We start from the raw sequence: 19,459 nt of genomic DNA, 5'->3' as shown, positions 1-19,459 counted from the left end.
TCAAGAGTTTCTCTACACTTCACTCCCACCCCATATTTTATTTTGAAAAGTTTCAAAGATACAGAAAAATTATAAGAATATGTAATTATTGCCTAATCTAGCCTGGAAATAGAAGCAGATGATTCAGGAAAAAGGCAAAAACAGAAAGAGATATAGCTGTGTACAAATGATAATAGCCACCACATTGCTTTGCAAGGAATATGCTTTCCTTTCTTTCCTGTAGCTTGATTTCTCTTCTTCCCCCTACGCTTTTCTTTCTTTCATTTCTGTCCAGATACATAGATGTAGATATACAACTAAAGCCAGTTTGAATCCTTTCATGAGAGAATGTGGTAGAAGGTGAATGGATTTTCAGAACCTTAGGTTGAATCCTATGAATGAGACTAAAACAGTCACATGATGTGACTCAATATGGTTCAACGTACCAAGCAGTCCGAATCCTAGATTTGCCTCCTGTGTATCCTTGAGCAAGTTACCAAAACTCTTAAGCCCCTATTTCCTCATCTATAAAAACAGGACATTTTACCAGTTTATATGGTCATTCTGAGCATTGTATAATACTGGTAATATCTTTAATACTTTTGGTGTAGTGCTTGAAATGTAGCAGGTGCTTAAAGGTTAACTTTTCTCCTCTCACCTATGCAATGAGGAAATTACTACCTCATACTGTCCCTGAGAGAGTTCAGTGAGAGAATATTGTAGAACACTGCATACTTGCTGGCGCTGGTTGGCACTCAGGATGACTAGCTCTGCTCATTATTATTCTTGGAAATAAGCCCAAAGTCAGTTATCAGTATGACGTATTCAATGCAACTCTGTCACTATGTGCTTGTCAACTTTCTCCCTAGGGCTGTCAACAAGCCACAGGATGAACGAGTTCGGATTTTACTTTCTACCTTCTCTTGCCTAGTCTGTGATCAAAAGCTGGGCAAGAAAGTTGGGTCCCTTACAGATTTGATCATCTGTGAATAATGAGCTTTGGCAGGCAGAGCTTGAGCCCAGAGTGACTGTTTTGAAAACAGTAACCTTGACCTCCGGGATGATGTCATTTCCTCCTGCTCCCTCCAGACTGTTGTGGTTTCTAATCTGGGAAGCCGTTGTGGAACCCTCCGGCGGAGTTAGTGGGCACCCACTTGGCTGCTTGTGTGCCTTGTCTGCTTTAGCACATCCCAGTCTTCGACCTCTTTACCTCTCCCACATCTGCAGCATGAACCAGATTGAAAGCTTCCTGAAGACCACAACGTACCATTGTATTTCCGTCACCAGACACTGGTCTGGCAGATAACACGTCTGTTACTTGTTGAATGAATTGAGAGTGGTAGTAAGGTTGTTGCTTGAGCTACCTGACTGATTGTCAAGTGACCTTTTACTTTCTCCCAGTTTTAGCTACCATGGTCAATATTATCTTTTATCCCAACCCCTACCCCGTGCTCTTCTCCCTTTTCTCTTGTCCTTTCTCCTCTCCTCTCCAGTCCAGCGATCCAGAGGATTGGATCATCCCCTTTCTTCCTCTTCTATCATTCCCTTCCCCCTCTCTTTCCCTTCTTTCATTCCTCTCACCATCCCCACCCCCAACACACAGAGAGAATTTTATGTGAGGAATTACTATCTCTGAGCCCTGGATGATCAAAAGATGGAGGTCTGTTTTCTTTATGTGTAAGACTCTCCATTAAAGCTTCATCTTCCTAGCAGTCGTGATATGACCTTGCAGGTTTGGTTGTACAGACACATTTTCATGGCATGCAAGCCTGAGAATGTTCGTCTGTAAATAAGTGACTAATTAAGAATGTCTTAGTGGATTTTTGTTTCAGTACTTAACGTTGCTGAAATAATTTTCTGAAGATAAAAAATCTGTTGGCAAATACTTGTTTATATACTGCTGATGTATGAGCTGCTTATTCTAAGAAGGAGGACTTGCTTCAGATTCTTGTTCTGATTTCAGCATGAGATGGGGTTGTGTACATCTCTTGTTATGTCCTAATCTCTTATGCTGGACTGGGAGTTAGTGGTGTAGCTTGGCCTGGAATCATTTTGTTACATGGTGCACTAGTTGGATATTACACAAGTTCTGCACAAACCCAAATTAGGCACTGAGATGCATAAAAGGGAATCAGGGGCTTGCCCCCTGATTTCAAGAATATTGTAACATGCTTGGAATTGAACACACACACCCAGGAGTCCACACACACACTCAGGAGTTAGGTTACAATCTTTAGTGTATGGGTAAATATAAAAGTGACCAACAGTTAATCTTTGGGATTTAATATGAAGTCATGGAGATTGTTGTAGCTTGAGAAACAGTTAATGGGGAGATGTTACAGATGAATCTTACCTCAGGTGAGAATAAGCTGAGGTGGGAGAGTTTAATGGCAGAAAGTAGTTTGTTAGTTTTGGTATCTACAGAGACCTGCGCTGGGAGGCTTTCACTCTCCTTTCATGCAGCTCACCCTGAAAAAACCCTTATAATCTTGGTAAGCTACTAGAAAGGTAAGTGCATTGTAAAATCATGCGACAAATGCCCTGATCAGGTCTGGAATCTCAATCCTGACTTCATATGAAGCATAAATCTGAGGTTTCCTTAGGAAGTTTTATTGAAGCAAAGACCCAAACGATGAGTGGAAATTAGCCAGGAAAGAGTGAAGAAACAGGTTCTAGAATGAAAGAATAACAAGTTTGAAATTCCTAAAAATAGAAGTTCTAGGGATTGGAGGTATTTCAAGAAGATTTGCTTAGCCAAAATATAGAAAACAGGTAGACAATGGTATGTGATGAAGGTAGGTGTGGAAGAGAAGTAGGTACAGTCAAGGTTACTCAGGAATTTGTCCATATAGGATTATGGGGTTTGCTCTCCAGAGAATTTGGAAGAAATCAGCAGAACCTGGAACAGGGTATAGATGAATGAAACAATACTTTAAAAAATGACTTCAGTGTTTCTACTATTAATGACAATGAGGGGAGAGGGCCTTAGTTAGCGGAAGTCTCTACCCTGGAGGAGAAGTGAGAGGTGAGAGGAAGAAGGTCACAAAAAGGATAGTCAGAGTGATGAGTGGAAACTGAGAAACACAGGGAATCAAGAAGACTTAAGCAGCTGGAGGTCACCTGTATTGCATGAAGTCTGCTTGAGGAATGGTCAAGTAAGTACTAGAAAATGGCACTGAAGGTCCTTATTAATTGTCATCTCTGGGAACTGCCAGTCAACTGCTCATGATTCCGCCCAGTAACCTGTGGTCCAGATCATGCTTTTGCATCATTTCAACAGGTGATTGCAAGATACAATATGGACTATAAACTGCATGAAATATTTTCCCCAACTATGGAAGTAAATGACTTAGCCTGACTCAGGAGCTTATTCCTGGAGCAACCACATGGGCTGTCACTAAAATGAGATACTTTTGAAAGTAAAGAGGGATCTTGAAGCTGGAAAAACAAATGAAATCTGGGACTGTCTTCCGCTAAATGGAATGCCTGGTTACTATGGCTGTTGACAGCTCCAGACTGGTGCCTTCTGATCCCCATTTCTTTGTTCAGTATTCACAGACCTGACCCTATTTGAATCCTGTCGGAAGCCCTGATGGAGGAACAACCTGAATTAGATCCACCCACCTTGGTGGATGTTTTGATGGAGACCGAGGGTGGGAGAGCCAGCATGTCTTTGAACTGTTTGTCTAGAATACTTTCTCTAACTCTCAGCAAACTTGGGTCTCTTTTGCCTTCACTGATTTTGGCCTTAACAGACTGGTCAGAATTTGATAGGCCTCCTATGTAGGGTTCTCCCTTGTCTTTCTGCCAAATCACAATTGGCCCCTCTGATGTGGCCTCTCTCCAGCTTTTCGGCACCAAGACTCATTAAGCTTTTTAAGTTCAAATGAGGACATGTCAACCCACTGCTTTTTACTTTTACTTTTTTTTTTAGATCTCCAATGAAAAGCTGCTTTTTGTTTGAAAACTGGCCTGGCTTAGGTAGGGACTTAGGCAAGGACTGAGTATTTTTGTTAGACAAGATGAAAACAGGAGGGAACAGGGAAGATACATTTATAGGACTTGTGATGAGCAGAATGAACTTCCTCCCTCTCCGTGTTTCCTTTTATTTTTATTTGTTTGAATTCTCACCATATAAACACTTCCTACTCAAAAGAGGCACTTTAGCCAGATACTTTTCCCATTCAGACTGCTCTTTCACATCAATTATGAGAGAGCAGGGGTGGGGAAGAGGAGGGTTCTTGTGCATTTGAATGTAGTGCTTTTGAAACATTCTCAGGCTCATCCATCTGCAAATATTTTGTCCATTTGAAATTATATGAGCTTTGTCATAACCTCTTTTCTTTTAAAGCATAGTTTTACTTGGCCCGCACTCAGTAAGGCAATTATAGAATTTATTTTGATGCTTCTCAAAAATGTGAATGAGACTTATTTTAGCACAGTTGATACTCAGGAACCACTTATTTCAAATTGTAATGATTGTCTTTGCCCTATCAGTCTTAAAAAATATTAAATTTCTGCTTACTTAAATCACCATTTTACCCTTTTTCCTCTTGAATAAATCTATTACATGTTAATTGAAATTACCAATTGACTTAGAAATAACAGCATGGCTAAGTACGGCTGGCCTGTGATAGAGGCTAACTGGCCTGCCTGTGGGGTTACATGCTGGGTTAAGCTTTGCTTGCGTTTGAGAGGATTTAGTAGCTCCCTAATTTCCTTAATAATCCATTTTTTGATGGTCTCTGCTGGGCTGTCAGACTGGGTGGGCTGACTTACCACAATGAGGTGTGCAAAATTCCTGCCTCAAGCTTGCCGTTCTAAATGTTTCCTTTAGTTATTCATAGAAGACCATTGCTTAAATAGCCACGAAGGATCCAGTTTATAAATGATTTTTTAAGTTAAATATCCAGAAATAGACTTCCCTCCTTATAATGAGGGAAAGAAGAAAGAATGAGTGGAAAGGAACACAGAATTTCAGTCTTCATGACTCGGTGATTAGCTCCAGCTCGAGTGGCTGCCTCCTTAAACTGCTATAGTTTCTGCCGTGAGCCTCCCATTCCCAAGCACTCTTCACAGTGCCTGGCACCCCTTCCCACGAGACAGGCCATGCTGTTGTTCTGTTGCCAGGAGCCCGGTGCCGCTAACTCTCTGGGTGCGGTGTTTCCATTTGGCTTATCTGTGCCATCCTGCGCTCTGACACAGAGGATGTTATTGTGCCAGTGATTAGCTTTGTGCTTCCCTGTTTCTGTACATTTCATGTCAGTCACCTGAGATGCTCTCTCCCCCGACCATTTCCCAATACCCTGAACCCCTCATTGGGCACCATGTTTTCCTCCACTAAGGTGCCCACCCTGGCTGCAGCCTGAATACAAAACTTCCTCCTCCTGGTAGCACCCATGGCTGTGACAGCTGTTTGCTCTGATTTCAGTCCTCTCTCTTGTAATTCTGGATTGAGAGTATTTTTGGCTGTATCTAAAGCTAGTAATTTGTGTTACTCATCACACTACCCTGAGGCTGTATGTACGTTTTCTATTTATATTACATAAATATTGATATAGTAATAGTGTCAAACACACTTTTCCATGCCCAATGCTGCTTGTACATGGTACATGGTAAGTTTTGGGAGGGAAAATGGGAAGAAGGAAGATTATTCCAAAATTGATATTTCTGAAGTTATTACCATTTTGATAATTAATCAATGCATGTACATTAAAACCACCTTATACTAACTCAAGTGGGTCATAGACCTAAATGTAATAGCTGAAACTATAAAGTTTTTAGAATATAACAGGAGTATATATTTTGTAGTCTTGGATTTTTTTTCTTTTGCATAAAAACTGGGGTGTAGGCCGGAACTGGGATATGTGAGAGGATTCATCAAAGGCAGAGTGGGGAGCAGAACAGGCGGATTGACTGAAATACACTGCTAAGAGGAGCAGTGGGTGAGACAGGAGAGGTCTGTTGCCCCATGTGGGTCAGCTCCCTGGCTGGGGATCAAACTCAGGCCGAAGCAGTTATAGTGCTGAGACTTAATCCTTAGGCCACCAGGGAGGCTTTTTGTAGTCTTATATTGGACAATGATTTTTTGCATGTAACATCAAAACTATACATGATAAAAGAAAAATATAGATCAATTGGACTACACAAAAATTTAAAATATTTATTCTGCAAATGATGGTATCTTCAAAACATGTCAGGGGCTTATATCTAGATGATATAAAGAACTCTATAAATCAATAATAAAAATATAAGCAATCCAACTAAAAATGTCTTAGATACATGTGTAGGTGTTTCTCCAAAGACATAGAAAAGGCCAATAAGTGCATAAAAAGAAGCCCAATATCATTAGTCTTTAGAGAAATACAAATCAAAACCACCATGAATTGTACCTCACAACCCTAAGAATAGCTGTAATAAAAGAGGAAGATAGCGTGGCGCTGATGCAGAGAAATCAGAACCTGCATCCATTGCAGATGGGTATGTAAGATGGTCTGATCATATTAGTAAACTGGCAGTTCCTTAAAAGAATAAACATTAAGTTGCCATATGAGCCAGAAATTATACTTCTAGGTATACGTTCACAGAAAATGGATAAAAACTTTATGTTAATGTTCATAACAGCATTACTTGCTAGACATAAATGTTGCAAACACCAAAATGCCCATCAACTGATGAATGGACAGATAAAGTGGATCATATTCATACAATGCAATATTCTTTTTTTTTTTTAAAAAAAAAGATTATTCATTTATGCATACAGAACTGGGGTACAAGTCAGAGTTTCAGGGGTGGTGAGAGGATTCACCTGCAAAAACAAAATGTGGACTTATTAAAAGTTGTTCCCTATAGTTGAGTTGGGGAACAGAGAAGATGAACCCTTTCCCAGTTTCTGTAACGTGTGATAAATAAGCCAAAGAGTAGTAGGATGCAGAGATGGGAGATATAATCTCTAGTTAGGAAATGTGAGAAGTTTGCATTAGTTTATATTAGAGTGAAGGAACATTTATACTGGGGTTTGAAGGACGAGTAGAAGTTTGTTGTTCTATAAAAGGGTGAAGGGAAGCCTCTGGAAAATTCAAGTCAGAGGGAATAGTAGTAAGTATGTGAAGGTGCTCAACCATATGAAGGGGTTTTGAATACCCAGAGGAAGACAGAGCCTAGAAAGAGTACAAAATAGGATAGACTGCACATGAAATGTAGGTACTAGGTCAGTTTGCAAAAGATCTAATAGCATATTAAGTAGTTTCAACGGCAACTATTGATCAAAGGCAACTAGTAAAGTTTCTATATAGAAGAGGTTTGCTTTTTAGGAAATTTCAAACTACATCTCATGGCAGTAGACACTCAATTGACTTCTGCTATGCACCAAACACAAATATTTAGTAAAATGGCATGCCTCTCAAGAAGAGAAATATGGGCCCTCCCTGGTGGTGCAACAGGTAAAAAAGGTAAAAAAGCACAGCACTATGAAGCTACTGCAGCCATTGCAGCACAAGTTCGATCCCCAGTCAGGGAGGTGACCTACATGGCACAGCAGACATCTCCTGACCCGCCCACTGTCCCACTCCGCAGTGTATTTCAGGACATTTTCTGGTTCTGCTCCCCTCTCTTGTCTCTGGTGAATCTGCTCACCCTCACCTCTGGCCTGTACCCCAGTTCTGTACGTATAAATAAATAAATCTTAAAAAGAGAGAGAGAGAGAGAGAGAGAGAGAGAGAGAGAAATGTTCCCTACCCTTGTCTTAAGTCTTCCTCTGCCAGTCCATACTTTGTTCCCTACTCATGCTCAGCTTACCTTGCCAAAATTCTCTTCCAGGATGGCAAGTATGGTGGGGTGACAGGAGGTAAAGGCGAGACTTTGGCAGGGAAGCACTGGCCACAGCTGCAGTAGAGCAGTTTGTCCTTGGAGCGTCTTACTGCCTTCCCTTTGCTGGCATCCTCCCTTCCTTCCTCCCCATCCCCAGCTTCAGAGACTACACCCATGTAGACCTGCCCTCCCAAAGAACTAACATCATTTCATCTTTCATTGCTGTCCTCTCGCTCTCACAACTCCCAGTGAGGTCTAGCCCAGGCAGGATGCTGGGGAGAACTGAACAATGGTTGACTCATCAGATTTCTGTCTATGGGCTGGGCTGCTGTGGAAATCTAGTTGGAGGGAAGAGCTGATAATATTAGCCGCCATTTATAAAGTACATACTGTACACCAGACCCATGCTAAATATATTGTATACCTTATTTCTGTCTCATACTATGACTAATAGATTGTGCCACTTTACCGAGGAGAAAGCTGAGGCTCATACACATTGAATGCTTCAACAGGTTGCCTGATGAGTTGCTGGGTTGGGTTTTGTGCCCATGGTTTCCATCTCAGGAGGCCAACGCCCCCATTTCTCTTGGGAATGCTATGGATCCTAATCCTTGGACTCTTGGTTCTATGCACTTTTTGCTGAAGCAGTGTGGAGGATAAGGGGCTGGCTGCTTATTCCACTCAAGTCTGCATCCAGAAGCTTTCAGAGCTGCATAACAGCCACTTCACATTTCACATTTTCACTCACCCCCCTGACAGTAAACCCAGCCATACAGGGTTTTAGCTGCATGAAAGAAATACTAATTACAATCATTTACATATAATTACTATGCAGCACAATGATTACACGTATCCTTCCTTGTGCCCGAGTCACGTCCCTCCTCACTTTGTTCGGTTATACTACATTCTGTTCATGTGTTGCCAACTTTCACAGCTCAGTGTCATCCTAAACTTGTAGCTTAGGAAAACTGAAAGACCCTTGAGTGGGAGGCATGCTGCACAAAGCAGTTTGAGGGTGAAAGAACTTGATTAACCAGGACAGGGCATTCGGGAGCCTGGCAGTCATTGGACAAGGGAAGTGGCATGGCTGAGGCCAGGGTGAGATGGGGTCAGTCAGGGTGCTGCAGGTGTGATTGAGATGGCAGAGACTGGTGGCCGGAGAGTACTTACCACAGTACAAAAAGGTAGAACATCAAGGGCAAAGTCCTCTTCCCAGGTTCAGAAATGCCACTTTGTAATCCTAACTCTGACACTCAGGGATTCTGACCTCAGACATGTACTATTGACAGTTTCCTTACCAGGATTATTTTACTGACTTTTAGATGGCTTCTTGTGCAGCAAATTCATAATTTCCAACCAGCAGGAATGGTCATGACAAGGTGGGACTGTGAGAGAAATTGAAAATGAGTCGGAAGGACTCCAAGATGCTCAAATATTTCTGTAGGGCCCCTCCCCTGCTTCTGAATTATTTCATAAGGGGTTTTAAGAACAAAAGTGGTGTGGAATAAGGGTTTTTTCCTGTGGCAAAATGGAAATGGACCCATTTGTTTACAGTATTCTAAAACTGAGCTCTTCCTCTTCCTGCTCCCTTCCCAGCAAGACCTGGGAAAGGATGTGTCCAGATGTTTCATTTTGCGTGCTAAGAGAGGATCTTTTCTTGGGTACAATCTGGCAAAGTAGGGCCCCTGTTTATTGGAAAAGTTCCTCTAGAGAGGTATAAATAGTTCAGATGATTCTGGGTGCTGAATGAACAAATTCTGGAAATCTCAGTGGTCTAATACAAAGGAAATGTATTTGTCTTACTCTTGCGAAGTCCAATTTTGGCAGCAGGGAAGGGTGAAGATGCTTCAGCCCCAGGAAGCTCAAGGACTCCAGCTCAGAGAGATTTCATTCTCAACACATGACTTCTAAGGTCTTCCTTGGTGTCAGCCTCTAGCTAGTAAATGAGCGAGGAAAGAGAGAATGCTTGAGAGGCTTTAGGGGCAGGTGTAGGTGTGATGTGCTTTACTCTACTCACACTTTGTTGATGCTGCTTATTATAGAAAATTGCAAAGGAGGGAGGGAAGTGTGACCTTGCTGTATTTTAAGTCAGGAGGTGAGGAGTCTGCCATGAACACTCAGAATAATGACAGTTTCCAAAGGTGTAATGTAGAGCTTGGTGACTGTAGTTAACAATACTGTATGATGTGCTAGAAAGTTGCTAAGAAAATAGATTGCAAATGTTCTCATTAAAAGAAGAAGTTGTAACTATATCAGGAGATATATTAATAGAACTTATTATAATCATTTTACAGTATATATATGTCAAATCATATTAAACACCTTAAATTAGTGCAATATTATAAGTAAATTATAAATAACACCAGATGGTAAATAATAATGGCACTGCTAAGTCCTAGAATTCAGAGTGAGTCTTAACTTCTCTGAATTTCAAGTTACCAAGATTTTCTAAAGCACTTGTGATATATTCTGTAGTTATGTCCAAGGCAGATACTTAAATAGACTATACTTTATATATTGTGAAGACGCATACCAAACCCCCACCCCTGACATTTGGTAGATATTAATGATGGTAATTTGCATTCCATCACTATTTTGTTCATATAAAATCCCCCTTTGGTCAGGTTTCACTTTTCCCTATATTTTAGTCAATTTTTTTTTATGACCTAAGAGGTTATTAACTCTCCCACTTTTGCCAAGGCAAATGTAAAAGGAAATCTTTAAAATAACATCTGTAACAGGTTTATGGTCAAGGTTAAATTGATCTCATGCTCAGGTTCAAAAACAGTTACCCTGTTAGATTAAATGAAAGTACACACACATTTTTCTAGGGTACATAGTTAAGTTCATAAAGTGATCGAGGAAACCCCGTAGAAAAACACCACTGAGACAAATTAAAGGGGACACAAAGTAGGTGACTTTGTGATCATATGGGCCTATTGCAGCTGTGCAAACCCAGCAAATGAGATGATGATGTAATCTCTCAGTGCAAAGAATAAAGTGGTTTCCCATGTGATTCAGCATGACCTCCCAGCTCAGCATTCAAGGTCTAGAGAGCTTCTCTGTTCCTCCCAAACTTTAGAATAATAGTTTTGAATTTATGAATTGAGTGACTTGTAGAATAAGCTGAATTTCACAATCCTTTAAGATTTTTACCTTTGACATTTATATTACAGTCAATAATGATTGAACTGTTTGTTGGAATACTTCCAAATGCCTCTGTGATCTCCTATGTATCCTTGGAAGCAGTTTAATCTTAGTGTTGTGCCCTTGAAGAGCTATTATATTGGCTGCTAGAAGAGTGAGTCTAAACAGAATCTCTGTGGCCCAGAGTAGTGTTTTGAAACATTAAAAAAAAAAAAAAAGACAGAAAAGTTTTTCTTCAATTTGTATTGTATAACCATTCAGTGATAAGAGGCTACCACAAAGTGGATATTAGGTGTTTCAAAGTGTTAGGGCATGTAGTCTGTGGTCATTCAGAATATCAGCATCATTAGAACCAAATCTTTAATCTCTCTCTTTTGTTAAAGATTTATTTATTTATGCATACAAGAACTAGGATACAGGCCAGAGGTACAGGGGCAGTGAGAGGATTCACCAGAGACAGCGGGGAGCAGAACAGGCAGATTGATGAAGTTCACTGCTCAGGGGAGCAGCGGGAGGGTCAGGAGAAGTCTGTTGCACCATGTGGGTCAGTTCCCTGGCTGGGGATTGAACTCCCGCTGAAGTGGCTGTGACTAACTTCATAGTGCTGCACTTTAACCAGTTGTGCCACCAGGGAGGACCCTAATCTTTAATCTTTTAACAATGGTACCCATAGAATGTGTGCTGAGCATGTCTCTAGTTCACCTTCTCAAAAGCTGAACATCATGGCACATGCACTAGGTGGTATCTCAAGGAATTACGTAGGTGTGCAGGTCTGGTTCTCCCTGGAGGCTTTAAATCTATAGGGATCACAACCCTTGAAGGAGAAGCCTGAGACTTGCCCTGATTTCCTGTGTCCCTCAGTACCCAACTTCAGGCCAAACTATCATGCAAGCTTGATAAATATTTGTTGAGTGAAGGAATAGAACAAGCAGCCTTACTTGAAATCCACTCTGGTGCATTTTAGCTTTAGAATTTAAGAGTTTAGTAGACAGTATGTTAATTTCTATCCCAGAGGAGACATGCATTTTTACTTACTCCTTTTTTATAATTGACGATCATCCAGATCATAACTTTTATTCCTGTTTCTAGCTAGTTGTCAGATATATATTAAACAAGCAGTACTTTTTGTGGACTTGATTTATTTAGGTAAATTTTTTTAACTGAAGTTGGCCAGAGAAAGAAAATAACTAAAATTTACTTTGGTGACTGGCTAGTGGAAAAATTGAAACTAAAATAACTGGTACCTACCCAGCAAATATGGATATGCTCAGTACACTATCTGAGTGCAACTGTGCCAGGTAACATTTACAAAATGCTACTGTGCTCGTTGTCCCACTGCCTCTTCACCAAAATCCCGGATGGAAGGTGAGGTTTTTTTCAATCCCCATTCACTCGCTCATATGCTCATTCATTCATTCATACTTATTGTTTTGAATTTATTTTTTAAATTGTATTATTTTTTATTGAGGAAACTGGTTTACAATACTGTGTGTATTTTTACAGTAATAGGTTGGCACGTCTTCAGATATATGCTTCCACCCTACGCCCATTACCAAAGCACCCTAGTCCTCCCCCAGAGTCTGTTGTAAATCCCCATTTTATAAAAGGGACATGGAAGCCCTGATCAAGGGTCTTCCTCGTAGCTTAGCAAATCAGGTGCAGCTTACCTATTAAAACCTAAACTCCCTACTCCAAATTCACTGCATCTTTCTCTTCAAAAAGCTCAGTATTATATGTTCTTTGTATGTTTTATTATACCCATGATTGTTAATGAACAAAGGTTTTTTATATGCATGTAGCAAATTAGACAGATTATCTCAGTCTCAGGTACCACATACTCCATAATTTTGATCATCTTTCTACAGAGTGGTACAATATTCATATGTATGTATGTATGTATGTATGTATGTGTGTGTGTGTGTGCGCAGATAGATGGATAGAAAGATATGTTGTTGTGTAGAAGTGTGCCAGTCTCTCAAAGCAAAGGTTTTCTGTATGCATGTAGCAAATTAGTCAGATTATCTCAGTCTCATGGTTTAAAATCTCCAGATGTACTTTGTATCTGAAAATTTACCCGGACCCAAATGTTGCATACACTGTGATGCCCTGTGTCTCCTCTTTCCAGCCACTCTGCTTGTCCACAGAGGCTCTTGAATAGACCAAGTCCTCTCCTACCTCTGGGCCTTTCTGTTCATTGTTCAATCTTCCTAGAGCAGTATTTCTCAATCTCTCTTTGGCTAATACCATTGTACCATTACACCATTTTGTTTCTTAGCTATTACCTTCCCAGGACAGACTTCCTACCACCTGATTCAAGTTCCATCTTCATGACCTGTTACTGTGCTGGTCTTCCCAGCACTTGGGCCATCTGGAATTATTTTCTTACCTGTTGACTGAGTTACTTTCTGCTCCCCTCAGTGCTCTTCTTGCTCACTGGTGCCAAAATAAGGTCCAGAGGGCAAGACTTGTCTTGTTCACTGTGTCTTCCTTGGGTCTAAACTAGAAGGTACTTGATAGACCATGATGGGTAAACAATCAGATAGCTGAAATAGCTTGTCCTGCTTAAGTCCCACATATTCCATAATTTTGATCATATTTCTATGGAGTGGTACAATGTTCATATATATGTATGTATGTATGTATGTATGTATGTATGTGTGTGTGTGTGTGTAGATAGATAGACAGAAAGATATGTTGTTGTGTAGAAGTGTGCCAGTCTCCCAGAATGTCTGTAGATGAGTACAGAGATCATACGCCGCCAGATAGGTTTCTAGTTATAGGTTTTATGAAGCACCGACCCTAAGTGAAAATTTGGTGGGGTTCTACTGAGTGTAGGGCTGCCAGCAAATCAATGGTCAGCTCTATCCCTCTGGAACTCGTTATGCTGATATTGTACATCTTCAAGGACAAAACTACGGTTGTAGGGTCTTACATTAACCATCTTCTAGCAGACAATCTCTTTGTTTGCCTTTGTTCCTGCCAAGCACCCAGAGTCTCTCATTTTATTTAGAGTGTTTGGGGTTTGGTTTTCCTTTTTTTTTTTTTCTTTTGAATTGTGTTTCAATCTGTAGGTTGAAACTGTACTTTCTAAAGCACAGGGTAGTAGTGTGAAATGACTAGCTTAAGAGGTGAAGACTGTCTCAGCTGCACTACACACTAGCTGCATATGTCTCGGGGAAGCATCTGCACTGGGCTGAAGCTCAGGACTTGGGGGATAATGCATCCTGCCTTGTAATGTCATCATTACTTTAAAGCATACCATTAATACGTACTTGTTGAAAATATATATTTTTTAATTTACATAGAAAGGCAATTGGGGTTTTTAATAAAATTGCAAGTGAACGTCTTTGGCTTTTAAACATAGCTGTATTGTTGAACTTCTATATACAAGTCCTCAGTTTAATACAAAATACAAGATAAGCAGGTGTTGGCCATGTCTGCAATGTGAATTCAATGTTATCTTTTGTTGTTGTGTACTGTAAATTATGTGCAGAACTTGGGTAATGTTTACCAGAAAGATACCAGCTGCCTTGATCTTCAAAATATTCCAAATACTTAAGGACACTCTGGCTTTGAATTTTTTTTCATTTATGGTTAGACATTTGAACAGATATTACGCATATTTTTGTTGCTCTTTTTTGTTTTACAATGTATGTGGCAGGAAAGATTTCTACTATTATACTTCTACAAATGATGACTATAATGAAGGATTTAAGACTGTAAACAGGTATAAAAGAGAAATGGGTGGAGCCATCATTATTAAAACTATTAATACAATTCTTGGGTCTAGAAGACAAAAAGAGCAACTCTTTTAAAAACAACAGTTTTTATTAACTTTTGGCATGGTGTTTGGCATTTTTTCTGCTTTGGCTAATTAGCAAAGCTTGGAGATCTGGTATCAGTGGTAGCTTATTTCATTAGAAAATTGCAAAATTATTAGAGCAAATGGTTGACATAAAATGTCGTGAATTGAATTCATATAAATAAATACCTCCACGCAAATGTACAGAAACATTTACAGAGAATTTATGATGCCCCATTCTGCATGCTAACTTCTTACATATTTTTCACATTTCAACCTCATTGGTATCCATGTGATTAGTATTACTAAGTTTCTACATTACAACTGAGAGACCTGAGGTTAATAAATTTGCCCAAAGTAACATCCCTAAGTTATGAGCATGGTGTGCTTTTGATTCAGTCAGTTGGACTGCAGAGCTGATGCTCTCTCCTCCTGCTAATTCCATAGCAGATGTTAAACAGCTGTTTAAAAGGCCATAGGTCTACGGAAGGCACACTCTCCAAGGTAAATTATTCAACCCCCAAGATATATTGTTAAGTGGAAAAGCATGATGTAGGACAGCACATAATATATGTTACATGTCTTCTCCTTCTTTTTAAAAACCATTTGTGTCTTAATACATTTTCTCTGGAATGTCTTTAAGGTCATCTTCAAAGAATGATCTAAGACCCTACAGGAACTGGATGACAGTGACACATATTTTACTGTATATTGTTTTGATTCTTAAAAAATAAGTTTTAAGTGACACTGTCAAGAATAAGTGAGTAAAGTAATGTATCTGAAGAATTCTGTGCTTTTAAAAATTTGCTTTGTTTGTTTTAGTCTTAAGATATGGTACATAAACACTGTCCAAGAAAGCATGCTGACCCAAGAGTCTGGCTCTTGGGTTCTAACTGTACAGGTCTCACGAATGAGTCTGTATTCATTCATCAGCAAATCTTAGTTTTTCGGAGTTTAATAAGAAGCTGTCTTACATCTTGCAAAACCTATTATTCCAAAGCAAATTATAAAGAAATACCTTTTAAAAAGTTTAACTCATGGATAAACTGAGTAGGTCCATGAAAAGAGCGCCATCTTAGCTTTGGGTGGACAAAAAAAAATATACGTCTCCACTCTTGGTGGGTTATGACATGTTGGAGTAGCAGTCAGTGTTACCAAGAACAGACAGTATATATGAATCTTTGAAAAGAGCATCCTGCCTGTCATAAGAGATATGTCTCAATAAATTAATTCATAATGTGTCAAATTCATATTTAGGCTGAATTCAAGTGTTGTTACTCAAATACTTCAGAGAATCTATGTAGATTCTTTGATTTGTAGAAATCTATCATGCATGAGTTCTTCAGAATTGAACATAACCTTGTATTGCATAAGTTGTAACATAGGTTTGGAAAACCTACTTTTTTTGGTAAAGGGCCAAATAATAAAAATTATAGGCCTTGGGATCCCTACATTCTCTGCCATAACTACTCATTGGTCCTATAGCACAATAGCAGACATAGACAATATTTAATGAATGAGCATACTGTGTCCCAGTAAAACTAATTTACCAAATTTGGTCCATGGGTCATAATCTACCGACCTTGATGTCATAATAAACTCACCCATGTTTCTCTCTGCATTATGTCTGGGATAAATTATCTGAGTCACTCACCGCTTTTCAATATGGGCTAAATGCTTCCATTCTACAACCTCTTACCTCGTTATTCCTTATAAATAACTTAGTTTGCAAAGGCTACATTGCACCATGTCAACCTAGTGCCAACCATATTTTAGTTTTACAAGTTGCCTTCCTTATTTCCTTTCACTCTGAACAGATATTTCCTTAAGACAAGCAGTCATAGTGTTTCTCTTTGCATTCCCTTACTTGTTCTACCATTTTAACGTGAATTCAACCTTTACCCTCAAAATGTTTAGCTCATATGTCTTTTATACCTAGGGAATTGTGGTCAACCTTGTTTAAAATCATCAGGACATGATTAGCTAACCCTTTGCTAAGCATTTTCTTCCCTTCACAAGTGAAGCTCAGCCACATATAACAAGCCATTTTCCTCAAAGAACAGGAAGGTCTGGAGAATTAGTCTTGGCAAATTATTTGCAAAGATAGATGTTGGTCTCTGAACTTATTGCATCCCTAGAGACACCCTGGCTTTAGCCAGGAGAATTGGGAACAAAGCTTTGCCTGTGCAGTAATACCTAGTCCAACCTTAGACAATTCCCTCCCAGCCTCAGTCCAGCTCACATCCTTGTCCTTTCCCTTGGAGCAACTTCCAGTCTGCTTCCTGTTCTCCCAGCTTTTCCAAACTCTAAAACTTCACTTATGGACAAACTCAATGTTGGCAAAACTCTTCACTTATATGCATGGAGGCTCATAGATTACTGAGATTTACTACTTGCTTTAAATTCACTACTTTTCCTATTCAGCAATTTAGCTATAGCGCCCGATAAAAGGTGATTTGTGTGATCCATCTTGCTTTATGTCTCACTTGACATTCTGCTTTTTTCATGACAGGTTGCTGAATGCTATAAAGCCAGGACTTGTTAAAAAGATCAATAGATTGCCTACCCCCATTGCAGGATTGGTGAGTATCCAAAATTGAGATTTATTTTCCAATATTCCTTTGCTCTATCCTAAGGGTCATGACAGTCCCATTTATTACAGTTCTCTCCTGCAATATATATTCCACTTGAATGGGAGCACATTGAATCCATTAAACTGAGAGGTCACTTTAAAATGAAAGATTGCAGTTATGTCTAAATGGCATCTTAATCTTTGTAGTTTTCCCATGAGTGATAAGGGCCTTCATTCCTTTTTTTAATAAAATTTTTTAAAGATTTATTTATTATTTATGCATACAGAACTGAGGTGCAGGCCAGAGGTGAAGGGGTGGTACAGGACAGTGAGAGGATTCACCAGAGACAGTGGGGAACAGAACAGGCAGATCGAAAAAGTGTACTGTTGAGGGGAGCAGCAGGTGGATCAGGAGAGGTCTGCTGTGCCATGTGGATCACCTCTGGGGCTAATGATAGAACTTGCACTGCAGTGGCTAGCTGCTTTGCATTGCTGTGCTTTAACCCACTGTGCCACCGGGGAGGGCCCAAGGACCTTCATACTTAAAGAAGTAAATTTGTTTGGGGATGAGAGGCTGAAAATTAGGTTCATCCCAAGGGAGGAATGTGATTGTAATTATGATCTTCTCATTTCAGTTCATCACTGCATCTTTATGGAATGGAGGGGAGGGGAAGTAGGAAGAGAATTTTATGATTAACTAGCAATACTTCCATGATAAAGTACTGTTCTCAGTCTTAACTACCACTATTGTAGACTAATATGAGAACTACTGGGGCACTGAGGTTGATTCTGATGTCACTAGGAGAATTATTTCAGCAAAAACCTTGCCCTTCTCAAACTACCCATCAAAAACAAATAAAAATCTGTGTGTTCACATGTGATCAGAAACAGGATTTTTTTTCTTGGATTTGTATGTTTTATAATTCTTGGCAACTAATTTTGTTTATTTGACATTGCCTTTTGTGTTAAAAAGAAAAGAAGTGTAAGGCTACCAAATCTACATCCTGGGAGGAACTCAACACATACATACATGCACATATGACCACAGAATTGTGCGCAAAAAAACTGAGGATGTGACCTGGTAAACGCTCATGCTTTATTGTGACCGCCTTCTGTGTGTGTGGTCCTGCAGAGAACAATCAGAAAAATGTCAAGAATGTAGGTCAGCTTCTGTGCAGACCTTATCGATTGTTGTCCTAGAGATTCTTAGCTATATCATAGTGATTAATTGAAATTAGATGTAATAACAGCAACAACTGTCTGAGAACCATGGGCTTCTTGGTAATGAGGAACATGATCTCAGTGAGTTACATGGAACAGATTTTTTTAAACGGTAAGAATTACTATTTCTGTGGATGCATTTTGTTTCTGGTACTTGTTAGTAATAAGTTGATAATTAGTCATTAAAATCTTTACAATTCCATTTGTCAAAAAAATGTAATCAGGTAAGATAATAGATAAAAATATAAAGCTAGGTAAACTCAGATGGAATGAACTTCAATGATTTTATAAAATAAATCATCTATATAGCATATAGCATATATAGCATATGTTAATGTGAACATGTATTAATTATTTTAAAGTATTTTATTGCATTTACCTCTTCCCAATGTGAAGTCCATGGTCTTAATGATGCTGACAATATCTATTAGCCCCCAAGTCTGTGACCGCTCCTGATCTTGGAGTTCTGGGACTTAATGTTACAGGAGCAAAACTTGCAGCATGAGGTCAAAGAAGGCCTCAGTAAAATCCCTATGAACAGAAGAAAACAGTTCTGAGTCCAGCAGTTCAGGAGAAAAGGGTTTCAAAACATTAATTTAAAAATACGAATCAGCAATAATTTTAGTAAAAGTAAGGATTTGGGACACTGGCAGTCATATTTATATTGTGTCCTTTCACAGAATAAATGTTCCCATTTTTTTTTAATAGAAATTTTTATCTTTTTACGAACTATGTGAGTAGAGGGCTGGAATTTTCAGCCCCAGCATCTGGGGAGAAGAGGGGAGCTCAAGACAGTTCAGTTGTGGTAGCCAGCAATTTAATGAGTCATGCCTATGTGATGAAGTGCCTCAAAAATAGGGGTTGGGAAGCTTCCAGATTAGTGAGTCCCTACAGAGTCTTCCTTCCTCTTACCTTGTCCTGTGTATTTC

This window comes from Condylura cristata, unplaced genomic scaffold, assembly GCF_000260355.1.
Source record: "Condylura cristata isolate star-nosed mole 26May11 unplaced genomic scaffold, ConCri1.0 scaffold00012, whole genome shotgun sequence".
Taxonomy (NCBI): Eukaryota; Metazoa; Chordata; class Mammalia; order Eulipotyphla; family Talpidae; genus Condylura; species Condylura cristata.
This window is presented reverse-complemented; position numbering follows the sequence as displayed.